The 18,612-nt window shown below is 32.1% G+C and overlaps 11 non-coding genes across 11 annotated transcripts; all 11 read left to right on the top strand.

The window, feature by feature from the left end:
- The first annotated feature begins 429 nt into the window (after window positions 1-429).
- TRNAI-AAU (transfer RNA isoleucine (anticodon AAU)) lies at window positions 430-503 on the top strand. Its single transcript has one exon. It is a non-coding gene; the product is annotated as a tRNA-Ile (tRNA).
- A 790-nt stretch (window positions 504-1,293) lies between these two features.
- On the top strand, window positions 1,294-1,367 carry TRNAF-AAA (transfer RNA phenylalanine (anticodon AAA)). Its single transcript has one exon. It is a non-coding gene; the product is annotated as a tRNA-Phe (tRNA).
- Window positions 1,368-2,156: 789 nt separating this feature from the next.
- TRNAI-AAU (transfer RNA isoleucine (anticodon AAU)) lies at window positions 2,157-2,230 on the top strand. The gene has a single exon. It is a non-coding gene; the product is annotated as a tRNA-Ile (tRNA).
- Window positions 2,231-2,963: 733 nt separating this feature from the next.
- TRNAI-AAU (transfer RNA isoleucine (anticodon AAU)) lies at window positions 2,964-3,037 on the top strand. Its single transcript has one exon. It is a non-coding gene; the product is annotated as a tRNA-Ile (tRNA).
- Window positions 3,038-5,805: 2,768 nt separating this feature from the next.
- Window positions 5,806-5,879, top strand: TRNAI-AAU (transfer RNA isoleucine (anticodon AAU)). The gene has a single exon. It is a non-coding gene; the product is annotated as a tRNA-Ile (tRNA).
- A 1,652-nt stretch (window positions 5,880-7,531) lies between these two features.
- On the top strand, window positions 7,532-7,605 carry TRNAI-AAU (transfer RNA isoleucine (anticodon AAU)). Its single transcript has one exon. It is a non-coding gene; the product is annotated as a tRNA-Ile (tRNA).
- A 3,378-nt stretch (window positions 7,606-10,983) lies between these two features.
- TRNAI-AAU (transfer RNA isoleucine (anticodon AAU)) lies at window positions 10,984-11,057 on the top strand. Its single transcript has one exon. It is a non-coding gene; the product is annotated as a tRNA-Ile (tRNA).
- Window positions 11,058-12,708: 1,651 nt separating this feature from the next.
- On the top strand, window positions 12,709-12,782 carry TRNAI-AAU (transfer RNA isoleucine (anticodon AAU)). Its single transcript has one exon. It is a non-coding gene; the product is annotated as a tRNA-Ile (tRNA).
- Window positions 12,783-14,688: 1,906 nt separating this feature from the next.
- TRNAI-AAU (transfer RNA isoleucine (anticodon AAU)) lies at window positions 14,689-14,762 on the top strand. The gene has a single exon. It is a non-coding gene; the product is annotated as a tRNA-Ile (tRNA).
- Window positions 14,763-16,414: 1,652 nt separating this feature from the next.
- TRNAI-AAU (transfer RNA isoleucine (anticodon AAU)) lies at window positions 16,415-16,488 on the top strand. The gene has a single exon. It is a non-coding gene; the product is annotated as a tRNA-Ile (tRNA).
- Window positions 16,489-17,277: 789 nt separating this feature from the next.
- TRNAI-AAU (transfer RNA isoleucine (anticodon AAU)) lies at window positions 17,278-17,351 on the top strand. The gene has a single exon. It is a non-coding gene; the product is annotated as a tRNA-Ile (tRNA).
- Window positions 17,352-18,612: the final 1,261 nt, after the last annotated feature.

Here is an 18,612-nt window from a genome sequence, read left to right as displayed (position 1 = left end):
ATTAGTTTAGTCTGTAGAGCATAAAGTTAAAAAGGCCAAGGACATACTTTCAATCAGTCTCCAAGCCAATACTTGATGCTCCTTTAATGTTGAAAATAGATGTATTTTCTTCTGTATAATGTGTATGTCTATATTTCCTTTGAGGGGGAAGCTGATAGAATGATTAGATGAATCAATTGCATATAGGTGATGAATTGTTATTTATTGCTAAAACACATGGAAAAAACATTAATGGTTCTAAGTTCTAACACTAAGTATGAAAATCTCTTTTGTATTGTAATTTTTCTAAAGTCATATTAGTTTCTTCATGTTGATAATTTATATTTATAACTTCATGGTACACCTCTGAAATTAAGCTTTCCAAATCTCCCGGGTTAACTATCATTAGCACTTCTTCATATGCTGGACTTCCAGGAATTTGTGCAAAACGGCCTGTTAGCTCAGATGGTTAGAGCGTGGTGCTAATAACGCCAAGGTCACAGGTTCGATCCCTGTACAGGCCAAGTTTAATTGTTTGAAAAAAGATTAATTTTTCTTGTGTCTCATTTTTGACTGTTTATCACCATGGATCAAACGCTGCTTGAAGGATTGGATGAATGCATTTGATATAGTTGTAGAATTAATTATTATTCTGAAAGCTCCTGGAATATCTATTAATGGTTCTAAGTTCTAACGCCAAGTAACTAAATCTCTTATTTATTGCAATTTATTGAGGTCATTTTTGTTTTGTCTTGTTGATGAAATATAAATATAGTATGAATGTAAACAGCTGAATATAAGCTTTCCAACTATCCCGGGTTAACAATCGGTAGCACTTCATCATCTGCTATTTCTTCAATAGTATGCTATATATTTATTGAGCCTATTAGTTTAGTCTTTAGAGCATAAAGTTAACAATGCCAAGAACATACTTTCAATCAGTCTCTAAGCCAATACTTGATGCTCCTTTAATGTTGAAAATAGATGTATTTTCTTCAGTATCATTTGTATGTCTATATTTCCTTCGGGGGGGAATCTGACACAATGATTAGATGAATCAATTGCATATAGGTGATGAATTGTTATTTATTGCTAAAACACATGGAAAAAACATTAATGGTTCTAAGTTCTAACACTAAGTATGAAAATCTTTTTTGTATTGTCATTTTTCTAAAGTCATATTAGTTTCTTCATGTTGATAATTTATATTTATACCTTCATGGTACACCTCTGAAATTAAGCTTTCCAAATCTCCCGGGTTAACTATCATTAGCACTTCTTCATATGCTGGACTTCCAGGAGTTTGTGCAAAACGGCCTGTTAGCTCAGATGGTTAGAGCGTGGTGCTAAAAACGCCAAGGTCACAGGTTCGATCCCTGTACAGGCCAAGTTTAATTGTTTGTAAAAAGATTAATTTTTCTTGTGTCTCATTTTTGACTGTTTATCACCTTGGATCAAATGCTGCTTGAAGGATTGGATGAATACATTTGATATAGTTGTAGAATTAATTATTATTCTGAAAGCTCCTGGAATATCTATTAATGGTTCTAAGTTCTAACGCCAAGTAACTAAATCTCTTATTTATTGCAATTTATTGAGGTCATTTTTGTTTTGTCTTGTTGATGAAATATAAAGATAGTATGAATGTAAACAGCTGAATATAAGCTTTCCAACTATCCCGGGTTAACAATCGGTAGCACTTCATCATCTGCTATTTCTTCAATAGTATGCTATATATTTATTGAGCCTATTAGTTTAGTCTTTAGAGCATAAAGTTAACAATGCCAAGAACATACTTTCAATCAGTCTCTAAGCCAATACTTGATGCTCCTTTAATGTTGAAAATAGATGTATTTTCTTCAGTATCATTTGTATGTCTATATTTCCTTCGAGGGGAAGCTGACACAATAATTAGATGAATCAATATCATATAGGTGATGAATTGTTATTTATTGCTAAAACACATGGAAAAAACATTAATGGCTCTAAGTTCTAACACTAAGTATGAAAATCTCTTTTGTATTGTAAATTTTCTAAAGTCATATTAGTTTCTTCATGTTGATATTAAATATTTATAACTTCATGGTAAACCTACGAAATTAAGCTTTCCAAATCTCCCAGGTTAACTATCATTAGCACTTCTTCATATGCTGGACTTCCAGGAATTTGTGCAGACCGGCCTGTTAGCTCAGATGGTTAGAGCATGGTGCTAATAACGCCAAGGTCACAGGTTCGATCCCTGTACAGGCCAAGTTTAATTGTTTGAAAAAAGATTAATTTTTCTTGTGTCTCATTTTTGACTGTTTATCACCTTGGATCAAACGATGCTTGAAGGATTGGATGAATACATTTGATATAGTTGTAGAATTAATTATTATTCTGAAAGCTCCTGGAATATCTATTAATGGTTCTAAATTCTAACACCAAGTAACTAAATCTCTTATTTATTGCAATTTATTGAGGTCATTTTTGTTTTGTCTTGTTGATGAAATATAAAAATAGTATGAATGTAAACAGCTGAATATAAGCTTTCCAACTATCCCGGGTTAACAATCAGTAGCACTTCATCATCTGCTATTTCTTCAATAGTATGCTATATATTTAGTGAGCCTATTAGTTTAGTCTTCAGAGCATAAAGTAAAAAATGCCAAGGACATACTTTCCATCCGTCTCCAAGCCAATACTTGATGCTCCTATAATGTTGAAAATAGATGTATTTTCTTCTGTATCATGTGTATCTCTATATTTCCTTTGAGGGGAAGCTGATAGAATGATTAAATGAATCAATTGCATATAGGTGATGAATTGTTATTTATTGCTAAAACACATGGAAAAAACATTAATGGTTCTAAGTTCTAACACTAAGTATGAAAATCTCTTTTGTATTGTAATTTTTTTAAAGTCATATAAGTTTCTTCATGTTGATATTATATATTTATAACTTTCATATTCATATGCTGGACTTCCAGGACTTTGTGCAAAACGGCCTGTTAGCTCAGATGGTTAGAGCGTGGTGCTAATAACGCCAAGGTCACAGGTTCGATCCCTGTACAGGCCAAGTTTAATTGTTTGTAAAAAGATACATTTTTCTTGTGTCTCATTTTTGACTGTTTATCACCTTGGATCAAAAGCTACTTGAAGGATTGGATGAATACATTTGATATAGTTGTAGAATTAATTATCATTCTGAAAGCTCCTGGAATATCTATAATTGGTACTAAGTTCTAACGCCAAGTAACTAAATCTCATATTTATTGCAATTTATTGAGGTCATTTTTGTTTTGTCTTGTTGATGAAATATAAAGATAGTATGAATGTAAACAGCTGAATATAAGCTTTCCAACTATCCCGGGTTAACAATCAGTAGCACTTCATCATCTGCTATTTCTTCAATAGTATGCTATATATTTAGTGAGCCTATTAGTTTAGTCTTTAGAGCATAAAGTTAAAAATGCCAAGGACATACTTTCAATCAGTCTCCAAGCCAATACTTGATGCTCCTGTAATGTTGAAAATAGATGTATTTTCTTCTGTATCATGTGTATCTCTATATTTCCTTTGAGGGGAAGCTGATAGAATGATTAAATGAATCAATTGCATATAGGTGATGAATTGTTATTTATTGCTAAAACACATGGAAAAAACATTAATGGTTCTAAGTTCTAACACTAAGTATGAAAATCTCTTTTGTATTGTAATTTTTCTAAAGTCATATTAGTTTCTTCATGTTGATATTATATAAGTATAACTTCATGGTAAACCTCTGAAATTAAGCTTTCCAAATCTCCCGGGTTAACTATCATTAGCACTTCTTCATATGCTCGACTTCCAGGTATTTGTGCAAAATGGCCTGTTAGCTCAGATGGTTGTTATTTATTGCTAAAACACATGGAAGAAACATTAATGGTTCTAAGTTCTAACACTAAGTATGAAAATCTCTTTTGTATTGTAATTTTTTAAAGTCATATTAGTTTCTTCATGTTGATATTATATAAGTATAACTTCATGGTAAACCTCTGAAATTAAGCTTTCCAAATCTCCCGGGTTAACTATCATTAGCACTTCTTCATATGCTGGACTTCCAGGAATTTGTGCAAAACGGCCTGTTAGGTCAGATGGTTAGAGCGTGGTGCTAATAACGCCAAGGTCACAGGTTCGATCCCTGTACAGGCCAAGTTTAATTGTTTGTAAAAAGATCAATTTTTCTTGTGTCTCATTTTTGACTGTTTATCACCATGGATCAAAAGCTACTTGAAGGATTGGATGAATACATTTGATATAGTTGTAGAATTAATTATTATTCTGAAAGCTCCTGGAATATCTATAATTGGTTCTAAGTTCTAACGCCAAGTAACTAAATCTCTTATTTATTGCAATTTATTGAGGTCATTTTTGTTTTGTCTTGTTGATGAAATATAAAGATAGTATGAATGTAAACAGCTGAATATAAGCTTTCCAACTATCCCGGGTTAACAATCAGTAGCACTTCATCATCTGCTATTTCTTCAATAGTATGCTATATATTTATGGAGCCTATTAGTTTAGTCTTTAGAGCATAAAGTTACCAATGCCAAGAACATACTTTCAATCAGTCTCTAAGCCAATACTTGATGCTCCTTTAATGTTGAAAATAGATGTATTTTCTTCTGTATCATGTGTATCTCTATATTTCCTTTGAGGGGAAGCTGATAGAATGATTAGATGAATCAATTGCATATAGGTGATGAATTGTTATTTATTGCTAAAACACATGGAAAAAACATTAATGGCTCTAAGTTCTAACACTAAGTATGAAAATCTCTTTTGTATTGTAATTTTTCTAAAGTCATATTAGTTTCTTCATGTTGATAATATATATTTATAACTTCATGGTAAACCTCCGAAATTAAGCTTTCCAAATCTCCCGGGTTAACTATCATTAGCACTTCTTCATATGCTGGACATTCAGGACCTTGTGCAAAATGGCCTGTTAGCTCAGATGGTTAGAGCGTGGTGCTAATAACGCCAAGGTCACAGGTTCGATCCCTGTAAAGGCCAAGTTTAATTGTTTGAAAAAAGATTAATTTTTCTTGTGTCTCATTTTTGACTGTTTATCACCTTGGATCAAACGCTGCTTGAAGGATTGGATGAATGCATTTGATATAGTTGTAGAATTAATTATTATTCTGAAAGCTCCTGGAATATCTAATAATGGTTCTAAGTTCTAACGCCAAGTAACTAAATCTCTTATTTATTGAAATTTATTGAGGTCATTTTTGTTTTGTCTTGTTGATGAAATATAAAGATAGTATGAATGTAAACAGCTGAATATAAGCTTTCCAACTATCCCGGGTTAACAATCGGTAGCACTTCATCATCTGCTATTTCTTCAACAGTATGCTATATATTTATTGAGCCTATTAGTTTAGTCTTTAGAGCATAAAGTTAACAATGCCAAGAACATACTTTCAATCAGTCTCTAAGCCAATACTTGATGCTCCTTTAATGTTGAAAATAGATGTATTTTCTTCAGTATCATTTGTATGTCTATATTTCCTTCGAGGGGAAGCTGACACAATGATTAGATGAATCAATTGCATATAGGTGATGAATTGTTATTTATTGCTAAAACACATGGAAAAAACATTAATGGCTCTAAGTTCTAACACTAAGTATGAAAATCTCTTTTGTATTGTAATTTTTCTAAAGTCATATTAGTTTCTTCATGTTGATATTATATATTTATAACTTCATGGTAAACCTCCGAAATTAAGCTTTCCAAATCTCCCGGGTTAACTATCATTAGCACTTCTTCATATGCTGGACTTCCAGGAATTTGTGTAGACCGGCCTGTTAGCTCAGATGGTTAGAGCGTGGTGCTAATAACGCCAAGGTCACAGGTTCGATCCCTGTACAGGCCAAGTTTAATTGTTTGAAAAAAGATTAATTTTTCTTGTGTCTCATTTTTGACTGTTTATCACCTTGGATCAAACGATGCTTGAAGGATTGGATGAATACATTTGATATAGTTGTAGAATTAATTATTATTCTGAAAGCTCCTTGAATATCTATTAATGGTTCTAAGTTCTAACACCAAGTAACTAAATCTCTTATTTATTGTAATTTATTGAGGTCATTTTTGTTTTGTCTTGTTGATGAAATATAAAAATAGTATGAATGTAAACAGCTGAATATAAGCTTTCCAACTATCCCGGGTTAACAATCAGTAGCACTTCATCATCTGCTATTTCTTCAATAGTATGCTATATATTTAGTGAGCCTATTAGTTTAGTCTTCAGAGCATAAAGTTAAAAATGCCAAGGACATACTTTCAATCCGTCTCCAAGCCAATACTTGATGCTCCTTTAATGTTGAAAATAGATGTATTTTCTTCTGTATCATGTGTATCTCTATATTTCCTTTGAGGGGAAGCTGATAGAATGATTAAATGAATCAATTGCATATAGGTGATGAATTGTTATTTATTGCTAAAACACATGGAAAAAACATTAATGGTTCTAAGTTCTAACACTAAGTATGAAAATCTCTTTTGTATTGTAATTTTTTTAAAGTCATATAAGTTTCCTCATGTTGATAATTTATATTTATAACTTCATGGTACACCTCCGAAATTAAGCTTTCCAAATCTCCCGGGTTAACTATCATTAGCACTTCTTCATATGCTGGACTTCCAGGAATTTGTGCAAAATGGCCTGTTAGCTCAGATGGTTAGAGCGTGGTGCTAATAACGCAAAGGTCACAGGTTCGATCCCTGTACAGGCCAAGTTTAATTGTTTGAAAAAAGATTAATTTTTCTTGTGTCTCATTTTTGACTGTTTATCACCTTGGATCAAACGCTGCTTGAAGGATTGGATGAATGCATTTGATATAGTTGTAGAATTAATTATTATTCTGAAAGCTCCTGGAATATCTATTAATGGTTCTAAGTTCTAACCCCAAGTAACTAAATCTCTTATTTATTGCAATTTATTGAGGTCATTTTTGTTTTGTCTTGTTGATGAAATATAAAGATAGTATGAATGTAAACAGCTGAATATAAGCTTTCCAACTATCCCGGGTTAACAATCGGTAGCACTTAATCATCTGCTATTTCTTCAATAGTATGCTATATATTTATTGAGCCTATTAGTTTAGTCTTTAGAGCATAAAGTTAACAATGCCAAGAACATACTTTCAATCAGTCTCTAAGCCAATACTTGATGCTCCTTTAATGTTGAAAATAGATGTATTTTCTTCAGTATCATTTGTATGTCTATATTTCCTTTGAGGGGAAGCTGACACAATGATTAGATGAATCAATTGCATATAGGTGATGAATTGTTATTTATTGCTAAAACACATGGAAAAAACATTAATAGCTCTAAGTTCTAACACTAAGTATGAAAATCTCTTTTGTATTGTAATTTTTCTAAAGTCATATTAGTTTCTTCATGTTGATATTATATATTTATAACTTCATGTTAAACCTCCGAAATTAAGCTTTCCAAATCTCCCGGGTTAACTATCATTAGCACTTCTTCATATGCTGGACTTCCAGGAATTTGTGCAGACCGGCCTGTTAGCTCAGATGGTTAGAGCGTGGTGCTAATAACGCCAAGGTCACAGGTTCGATCCCTGTACAGGCCAAGTTTAATTGTTTGAAAAAAGATTAATTTTTCTTGTGTCTCATTTTTGACTGTTTATCACCTTGGATCAAACGATGCTTGAAGGATTGGATGAATACATTTGATATAGTTGTAGAATTAATTATTATTCTGAAAGCTCCTGGAATATCTAATAATGGTTCTAAGTTCTAACACCAAGTAACTAAATCTCTTATTTATTGCAATTTATTGAGGTCATTTTTGTTTTGTCTTGTTGATGAAATATAAAAATAGTATGAATGTAAACAGCTGAATATAAGCTTTCCAACTATCCCGGGTTAACAATCAGTAGCACTTCATCATCTGCTATTTCTTCAATAGTATGCTATATATTTAGTGAGCCTATTAGTTTAGTCTTCAGAGCATAAAGTTAAAAATGCCAAGGACATACTTTCAATCCGTCTCCAAGCCAATACTTGATGCTCCTTTAATGTTGAAAATAGATGTATTTTCTTCTGTATCATGTGTATCTCTATATTTCCTTTGAGGGGAAGCTGATAGAATGATTAAATGAATCAATTGCATATGGGTGATGAATTGTTATTTATTGCTAAAACACATGGAAAAAACATTAATGGTTCTAAGTTCTAACACTAAGTATGAAAATCTCTTTTGTATTGTAATTTTTTTAAAGTCATATAAGTTTCTTCATGTTGATATTATATATTTATAACTTCATGGTAAACCTCTGAAATTAAGCTTTCCAAATCTCCCGGGTTAACTATCATTAGCACTTCTTCATATGCTGGACTTCCAGTAATTTGTGCAAAATGGCCTTTTAGCTCAGATGGTTAGAGCGTGGTGCTAATAACGCCAAGGTCACAGGTTCGATCCCTGTACAGGCCAAGTTTAATTGTTTGTAAAAAGATAAATGTTTCTTGTGTCTCATTTTTGACTGTTTATCACCTTGGATCAAACGCTGCTTGAAGGATTGGATGAATACATTTGATATAGTTGTAGAATTAATTATTATTCTGAAAGCTCCTGAAATATCTATTAATGGTTCTATGTTCTAACGCCAAGTAACTAAATCTCTTATTTATTGCAATTTATTGAGGTCATTTTTGTTTTGTCTTGTTGATGAAATATAAAGATAGTATGAATGTAAACAGCTGAATATAAGCTTTCCAACTATCCCGGGTTAACAATCGGTAGCACTTCATCATCTGCTATTTCTTCAATAGTATGCTATGTATTTATTGAGCCTATTAGTTTAGTCTGTAGAGCATAAAGTTAAAAATGCCAAGGACATACTTTCAATCAGTCTCCAAGCCAATAAGTGATGCTCCTTTAATGTTGAAAATAGATGTATTTTCTTCTGTATAATGTGTATGTCTATATTTCCTTTGAGGGGAAGCTGATAGAATGATTAGATGAATCAATTGCATATAGGTGATGAATTGTTATTTATTGCTAAAACACATGGAAAAAACATTAATGGTTCTAAGTTCTAACACTAAGTATGAAAATCTCTTTTGCATTGTAATTTTTCTAAAGTCATATTAGTTTCTTCATGTTGATAATTTATATTTATAACTTCATGGTACACCTCTGAAATTAAGCTTTCCAAATCTCCCGGGTTAACTATCATTAGCACCTCTTCATATGCTGGACTTCCAGGAATTTGTGCAAAATGGCCTGTTAGCTCAGATGGTTAGAGCGTGGTGCTAATAACGCCAAGGTCACAGGTCCGATCCCTGTACAGGCCAAGTTTAATTGTTTGTAAAAAGATACATTTTTCTTGTGTCTCATTTTTGACTGTTTATCACCTTGGATCAAAAGCTACTTGAAGGATTGGATGAATACATTTGATATAGTTGTAGAATTAATTATCATTCTGAAAGCTCCTGGAATATCTATAATTGGTTCTAAGTTCTAACGCCAAGTAACTAAATCTCTTATTTATTGCAATTTATTGAGGTCATTTTTGTTTTGTCTTGTTGATGAAATATAAAGATAGTATGAATGTAAACAGCTGAATATAAGCTTTCCAACTATCCCGGGTTAACAATCAGTAGCACTTCATCATCTGCTATTTCTTCAATAGTATGCTATATATTTAGTGAGCCTATTAGTTTAGTCTTTAGAGCATAAAGTTAAAAATGCCAAGGACATACTTTCAATCAGTCTCCAAGCCAATAGGTGATGCTCCTTTAATGTTGAAAATAGATGTATTTTCTTCTGTATAATGTGTATGTCTATATTTCCTTTGAGGGGAAGCTGATAGAATGATTAGATGAATCAATTGCATATAGGTGATGAATTGTTATTTATTGCTAAAACACATGGAAAAAACATTAATGGTTCTAAGTTCTAACACTAAGTATGAAAATCTCTTTTGTATTGTAATTTTTCTAAAGTCATATTAGTTTCTTCATGTTGATAATTTATATTTATAACTTCATGGTACACCTCCGAAATTAAGCTTTCCAAATCTCCCGGGTTAACTATCATTAGCACTTCTTCATATGCTGGACTTCCAGGAATTTGTGCAAAATGGCCTGTTAGCTCACATGGTTAGAGCGTGATGCTAATAACGCCAAGGTCACAGGTTCGATCCCTGTACAGGCCAAGTTTAATTGTTTGAAAAAAGATTAATTTTTCTTGTGTCTCATTTTTGACTGTTTATCACCTTGGATCAAACGCTGCTTGAAGGATTGGATGAATGCATTTGATATAGTTGTAGAATTAATTATTATTCTGAAAGCTCCTGGAATATCTATTAATGGTTCTAAGTTCTAACGCCAAGTAACTAAATCTATTATTTATTGCAATTTATTGAGGTCATTTTTGTTTTGTCTTGTTGATGAAATATAAAGATAGTATGAATGTAAACAGCTGAATATAAGCTTTCCAACTATCCCGGGTTAACAATCGGTAGCACTTCATCATCTGCTATTTCTTCAATAGTATGCTATATATTTATTGAGCCTATTAGTTTAGTCTTTAGAGCATAAAGTTAACAATGCCAAGAACATACTTTCAATCAGTCCCTAAGCCAATACTTGATGCTCCTTTAATGTTGAAAATAGATGTATTTTCTTCAGTATCATTTGTATGTCTATATTTCCTTCGAGGGGAAGCTGACATAATGATTAGATGAATCAATTGCATATAGGTGATGAATTGTTATTTATTGCTAAAACACATGGAAAAAACATTAATGGCTCTAAGTTCTAACACTAAGTATGAAAATCTCTTTTGTATTGTAATTTTATTAAAGTCATATTAGTTTCTTCATGTTGATATTATATATTTATAACTTCATGGTAAACCTCCGAAATTAAGCTTTCCAAATCTCCCGGGTTAACTATCATTAGCACTTCTTCATATGCTGGACTTCCAGGAATTTGTGAAGACCGGCCTGTTAGCTCAGATGGTTAGAGCGTGGTGCTAATAACGCCAAGGTCACAGGTTCGATCCCTGTACAGGCCAAGTTTAATTGTTTGAAAAAAGATTATTTTTCTTGTGTCTCATTTTTGACTGTTTATCACCTTGGATCAAACGATGCTTGAAGGATTGGATGAATACATTTGATATAGTTGTAGAATTAATTATTATTCTGAAAGCTCCTGGAATATCTATTAATGGTTCTAAGTTCTAACACCAAGTAACTAAATCTCTTATTTATTGCAATTTATTGAGGTCATTTTTATTTTGTCTTGTTGATGAAATATAAAAATAGTATGAATGTAAACAGCTGAATATAAGCTTTCCAACTATCCCGGGTTAACAATCAGTAGCACTTCATTATCTGCTATTTCTTCAATAGTATGCTATATATTTAGTGAGCCTATTAGTTTAGTCTTTAGAGCATAAAGTTAAAAATGCCAAGGACATACTTTCAATCCGTCTCCAAGCCAATACTTGATGCTCCTTTAATGTTGAAAATAGATGTATTTTCTTCTGTATCATGTGTATCTCTATATTTCCTTTGAGGGGAAGCTGATAGAATGATTAAATGAATCAATTGCATATAGGTGATGAATTGTTATATATTGCTAAAACACATGGAAAAAACATTAATGGTTCTAAGTTCTAACACTAAGTATGAAAATCTCTTTTGTATTGTAATTTTTTTAAAGTCATATAAGTTTCTTCATGTTGATATTATATATTTATAACTTCATGGTAAACCTCTGAAATTAAGCTTTCCAAATCTCCCGGGTTAACTATCATTAGCACTTCTTCATATGCTGGACTTCCAGTAATTTGTGCAAAACGGCCTGTTAGCTCAGATGGTTAGAACGTGGTGCTAATAACGCCAAGGTCACAGGTTCGATCCCTGTACAGGCCAAGTTTAATTGTTTGTAAAAAGATTAATTTTTCTTGTGTCTCATTTTTGACTGTTTATCACCTTGGATCAAATGCTGCTTGAAGGATTGGATGAATACATTTGATATAGTTGTAGAATTAATTATTATTCTGAAAGCTCCTGGAATATCTATTAATGGTTCTAAGTTCTAACGCCAAGTAACTAAATCTCTTATTTATTGCAATTCATTGAGGTCATTTTTGTTTTGTCTTGTTGATGAAATATAAAGATAGTATGAATGTAAACAGCTGAATATAAGCTTTCCAACTATCCCGGGTTAACAATCAGTAGCACTTCATCATCTGCTATTTCTTCAATAGTATGCTATATATTTAGTGAGCCTATTAGTTTAGTCTTTAGAGCATAAAGTTAAAAATGCCAAGGACATACTTTCAATCCGTCTCCAAGCCAATACTTGATGCTCCTTTAATGTTGAAAATAGATGTATTTTCTTCTGTATCATGTGTATCTCTATATTTCCTTTGAGGGGAAGCTGATAGAATGATTAAATGAATCAATTGCATATAGGTGATGAATTGTTATTTATTGCTAAAACACATGGAAAAAACATTAATGGTTCTAAGTTCTAACACTAAGTATGAAAATCTCTTTTGTATTGTAATTTTTTTAAAGTCATATAAGTTTCTTCATGTTGATATTATATATTTATAACTTCATGGTAAACCTCTGTAATTAGGCTTTCCAAATCTCCCGGGTTAACTATCATTAGCACTTCTTCATATGCTGGACTTCCAATAATTTGTGCAAAATGGCCTGTTAGCTCAGATGGTTAGAGCGTGGTGCTAATAACGCCAAGGTCACAGGTTCGATCCCTGTACAGGCCAAGTTTAATTGTTTGTAAAAAGATACATTTTTCTTGTGTCTCATTTTTGACTGTTTATCACCTTGGATCAAACGCTGCTTGAAGGATTGGATGAATACATTTGATATAGTTGTAGAATTAATTATTATTCTGAAAGCTCCTGAAATATCTATTAATGGCTCTAAGTTCTAACGCCAAGTAACTAAATCTCTTATTTATTGCAATTTATTGAGGTCATTTTTGTTTTGTCTTGTTGATGAAATATAAAGATAGTATGAATGTAAACAGCTGAATATAAGCTTTCCAACTATCCCGGGTTGACAATCGGTAGCACTTCATCATCTGCTATTTCTTCAATAGTATGCTATGTATTTATTGAGCCTATTAGTTTAGTCTGTAGAGCATAAAGTTAAAAATGCCAAGGACATACTTTCAATCAGTCTCCAAGCCAATACTTGATGCTCCTTTAATGTTGAAAATAGATGTATTTTCTTCTGTATAATCTGTATGTCTATATTTCCTTTGAGGGGAAGCTGATAGAATGATTAGATGAATCAATTGCATATAGGTGATGAATTGTTATTTATTGCTAAAACACATGGAAAAAACATTATTGGTTCTAAGTTCTAACACTAAGTATGAAAATCTCTTTTGTATTGTAATTTTTCTAAAGTCATATTAGTTTCTTCATGTTGATAATTTATATTTATAACTTCATGGTACACCTCTGAAATTAAGCTTTCCAAATCTCCCGGGTTAACTATCATTAGCACTTCTTCATATGCTGGACTTCCAGGAACTTGTGCAAAACGGCCGGTTAGCTCAGATGGTTAGAGCGTGGTGCTAATAACGCCAAGGTCACAGGTTCGATCCCTGTACAGGCCAAGTTTAATTGTTTGTAAAAAGATTAATTTTTCTTGTGTCTCATTTTTGACTGTTTATCACCTTGGATCAAATGCTGCTTGAAGGATTGGATGAATACATTTGATATAGTTGTAGAATTAATTATTATTCTGAAAGCTCCTGGAATATCTATTAATGGTTCTAAGTTCTAACGCCAAGTAACTAAATCTCTTATTTATTGCAATTTATTGAGGTCATTTTTGTTTTGTCTTGTTGATGAAATATAAAGATAGTATGAATGTAAACAGCTGAATATAAGCTTTCCAACTATACCGGGTTAACAATCAGTAGCACTTCATCATCTGCTATTTCTTCAATAGTATGCTATATATTTAAGTGAGCCTATTAGTTTAGTCTTTAGAGCATAAAGTTAAAAATGCCAGGGACATACTTTCAATCAGTCTCCAAGCCAATACTTGATGCTCCTTTAATGTTGAAAATAGATGTATTTTCTTCTGTATCATGTGTATCTCTATATTTCCTTTGAGGGGAAGCTGATAGAATGATTAGATGAATCAATTGCATATAGGTGATGAATTGTTATTTATTGCTAAAACACATGGAAAAAACATTAATGGCTCTAAGTTCTAACACTAAGTATGAAAATCTCTTTTGTATTTTAATTTTTCTAAAGTCATATTAGTTTCTTCATGTTGATAATATATATTTATAACTTCATGGTAAACCTCCGAAATTAAGCTTTCCAAATCTCCCGGGTTAACTATCATTAGCACTTCTTCATATGCTCGACTTCCAGGTATTTGTGCAAAATGGCCTGTTAGCTCAGATGGTTGTTATTTATTGCTAAAACACATGGAAGAAACATTAATGGTTCTAAGTTCTAACACTAAGTATGAAAATCTCTTTTGTATTGTAATTTTTTAAAGTCATATTAGTTTCTTCATGTTGATATTATATAAGTATAACTTCATGGTAAACCTCTGAAATTAAGCTTTCCAAATCTCCCGGGTTAACTATCATTAGCACTTCTTCATATGCTGGACTTCCAGGAATTTGTGCAAAACGGCCTGTTAGCTCAGATGGTTAGAGCGTGGTGCTAATAACGCCAAGGTCACAGGTTCGATCCCTGTACAGGCCAAGTTTAATTGTTTGTAAAAAGATTAATTTTTCTTGTGTCTCATTTTTGACTGTTTATCACCATGGATCAAAAGCTACTTGAAGAATTGGATGAATACATTTGATATAGTTGTAGAATTAATTATTATTCTGAAAGCTCCTGGAATATCTATAATTGGTTCTAAGTTCTAACGCCAAGTAACTAAATCTCTTATTTATTGCAATTTATTGAGGTCATTTTTGTTTTGTCTTGTTGATGAAATATAAAGATAGTATGAATGTAAACAGCTGAATATAAGCTTTCCAACTATCCCGGGTTAACAATCGGTAGCACTTCATCATCTGCTATTTCTTCAATAGTATGCTATATATTTATTGAGCCTATTAGTTTAATCTTTAGAGCATAAAGTTAACAATGCCAAGAACATACTTTCAATCAGTCTCTAAGCCAATACTTTATGCTCCTTTAATGTTGAAAATAGATGTATTTTCTTCTGTATCATGTGTATCTCTATATTTCCTTTGAGGGGAAGCTGATAGAATGATTAGATGAATCAATTACATATAGGTGATGAATTGTTATTTATTGCTAAAACACATGGAAAAAACATTAATGGCTCTAAGTTCTAACACTAAGTATGAAAATCTCTTTTGTATTGTAATTTTTCTAAAGTCATATTAGATTCTTCATGTTGATAATATATATTTATAACTTCATGGTAAACCTCCGAAATTAAGCTTTCCAAATCTCCCGGGTTAACTATCATTAGCACTTCTTCATATGCTGGACTTCCAGGATTATGTGCTAAACGGCCTGTTAGCTCAGATGGTTAGAGCGAGGTGCTAATAACGCCAAGGTCACAGATTCGATCCCTGTACAGGCCAAGTTTAATTGTTTGTAAAAAGATACATTTTTCTTGTGTCTCATTTTTGACTGTTTATCACCTTGGATCAAACGCTGCTTGAAGGATTGGATGAATACATTTGATATAGTTGTAGAATTAATTATCATTCTGAAAGCTCCTGGAATATCTATAATTGGTTCTAAGTTCTAACGCCAAGTAACTAAATCTCTTATTTATTGCAATTTATTGAGGTCATTTTTGTTTTGTCTTGTTGATGAAATATAAAGATAGTATGAATGTAAACAGCTGAATATAAGCTTTCCAACTATCCCGGGTTAACAATCAGTAGCACTTCATCATCTGCTATTTCTTCAATAGTATGCTATATATTTAGTGAGCCTATTAGTTTAGTCTTTAGAGCATAAAGTTAAAAATGCCAGGGACATACTTTCAATCAGTCTCCAAGCCAATACTTGATGCTCCTTTAATGTTGAAAATAGGTGTATTTTCTTCTGTATCATGTGTATCTCTATATTTCCTTTGAGGGGAAGCTGATAGAATGATTAAATGAATCAATTGCATATAGGTGATGAATTGTTATTTATTGCTAAAACACATGGAAAAAACATTAATGGTTCTAAGTTCTAACACTAAGTATGAAAATCTCTTTTGTATTGTAATTTTTTTAAAGTCATATTAGTTTCTTCATGTTGATATTATATATTTATAACTTCATGGTAAACCACTGAAATTAAGCTTTCCAAATCTCCCGGGTTAACTATCATTAGCACTTCTTCATATGCTGGACTTCCAGGAATTTGTGCAAAATGGCCTGTTAGCTCAGATGGTTAGAGCGTGGTGCTAATAACGCCAAGGTCACAGGTTCGATCCCTGTACAGGCCAAGTTTAATTGTTTGAAAAATGATTAATTTTTCTTGTGTCTCATTTTTGACTGTTTATCACCTTGGATCAAACGATGCTTGAAGGATTGGATGAATACATTTGATATAGTTGTAGAATTAATTATTATTCTGAAAGCTCCTGGAATATCTATTAATGGTTCTAAGTTCTAACACCAAGTAACTAAATCTCTTATTTATTGCAATTTATTGAGGTCATTTTTGTTTTGTCTTGTTGATGAAATATAAAAATAGTATGAATGTAAACAGCTGAATATAAGCTTTCCAACTATCCCGGGTTAACAATCAGTAGCACTTCATCATCTGCTATTTCTTCAATAGTATGCTATATATTTAGTGAGCCTATTAGTTTAGTCTTCAGAGCATAAAGTTAAAAATGCCAAGGACATACTTTCAATCCGTCTCCAAGCCAATACTTGATGCTCCTTTAATGTTGAAAATAGATGTATTTTCTTCTGTATCATGTGTATCTCTATATTTCCTTTGAGGGGAAGCTGATAGAATGATTAAATGAATCAATTGCATATAGGTGATGAATTGTTATTTATTGCTAAAACACATGGAAAAAACATTAATGGTTCTAAGTTCTAACACTAAGTATGAAAATCTCTTTTGTATTGTAATTTTTTTAAAGTCATATAAGTTTCTTCATGTTGATATTATATATTTATAACTTCATGGTAAACCTCTGAAATTAGGCTTTCCAAATCTCCCGGGTTAACTATCATTAGCACTTCTTCATATGCTGGACTTCCAATAATTTGTGCAAAATGGCCTGTTAGCTCAGATGGTTAGAGCGTGGTGCTAATAACGCCAAGGTCACAGGTTCGATCCCTGTACAGGCCAAGTTTAATTGTTTGTAAAAAGATACATTTTTCTTGTGTCTCATTTTTGACTGTTTATCACCTTGGATCAAACGCTGCTTGAAGGATTGGATGAATACATTTGATATAGTTGTAGAATTAATTATTATTCTGAAAGCTCCTGAAATATCTATTAATGGCTCTAAGTTCTAACGCCAAGTAACTAAATCTCTTATTTATTGCAATTTATTGAGGTCATTTTTGTTTTGTCTTGTTGATGAAATATAAAGATAGTATGAATGTAAACAGCTGAATATAAGCTTTCCAACTATCCCGGGTTGACAATCGGTAGCACTTCATCATCTGCTATTTCTTCAATAGTATGCTATGTATTTATTGAGCCTATTAGTTTAGTCTGTAGAGCATAAAGTTAAAAATGCCAAGGACATACTTTCAATCAGTCTCCAAGCCAATACTTGATGCTCCTTTAATGTTGAAAATAGATGTATTTTCTTCTGTATAATCTGTATGTCTATATTTCCTTTGAGGGGAAGCTGATAGAATGATTAGATGAATCAATTGCATATAGGTGATGAATTGTTATTTATTGCTAAAACACATGGAAAAAACATTATTGGTTCTAAGTTCTAACACTAAGTATGAAAATCTCTTTTGTATTGTAATTTTTCTAAAGTCATATTAGTTTCTTCATGTTGATAATTTATATTTATAACTTCATGGTACACCTCTGAAATTAAGCTTTCCAAATCTCCCGGGTTAACTATCATTAGCACTTCTTCATATGCTGGACTTCCAGGAATTTGTGCAAAACGGCCGGTTAGCTCAGATGGTAAGAGCGTGGTGCTAATAACGCCAAGGTCACAGGTTCGATCCCTGTACAGGCCAAGTTTAATTGTTTGTAAAAAGATTAATTTTTCTTGTGTCTCATTTTTGACTGTTTATCACCTTGGATCAAATGCTGCTTGAAGGATTGGATGAATACATTTGATATAGTTGTAGAATTAATTATTATTCTGAAAGCTCCTGGAATATCTATTAATGGTTCTAAGTTCTAACGCCAAGTAACTAAATCTCTTATTTATTGCAATTTATTGAGGTCATTTTTGTTTTGTCTTGTTGATGAAATATAAAGATAGTATGAATGTAAACAGCTGAATATAAGCTTTCCAACTATCCCGGGTTAACAATCAGTAGCACTTCATCATCTGCTATTTCTTCAATAGTATGCTATATATTTAAGTGAGCCTATTAGTTTAGTCTTTAGAGCATAAAGTTAAAAATGC

The sequence above is a fragment of the Lissotriton vulgaris genome, chromosome 4_1 (assembly GCF_964263255.1).
Source record: "Lissotriton vulgaris chromosome 4_1, aLisVul1.2, whole genome shotgun sequence".
NCBI lineage: Eukaryota > Metazoa > Chordata > Amphibia > Caudata > Salamandridae > Lissotriton > Lissotriton vulgaris.
Note: the sequence above shows the minus strand (reverse complement) of the source record. Positions and strands in the feature narration are given on the sequence as shown.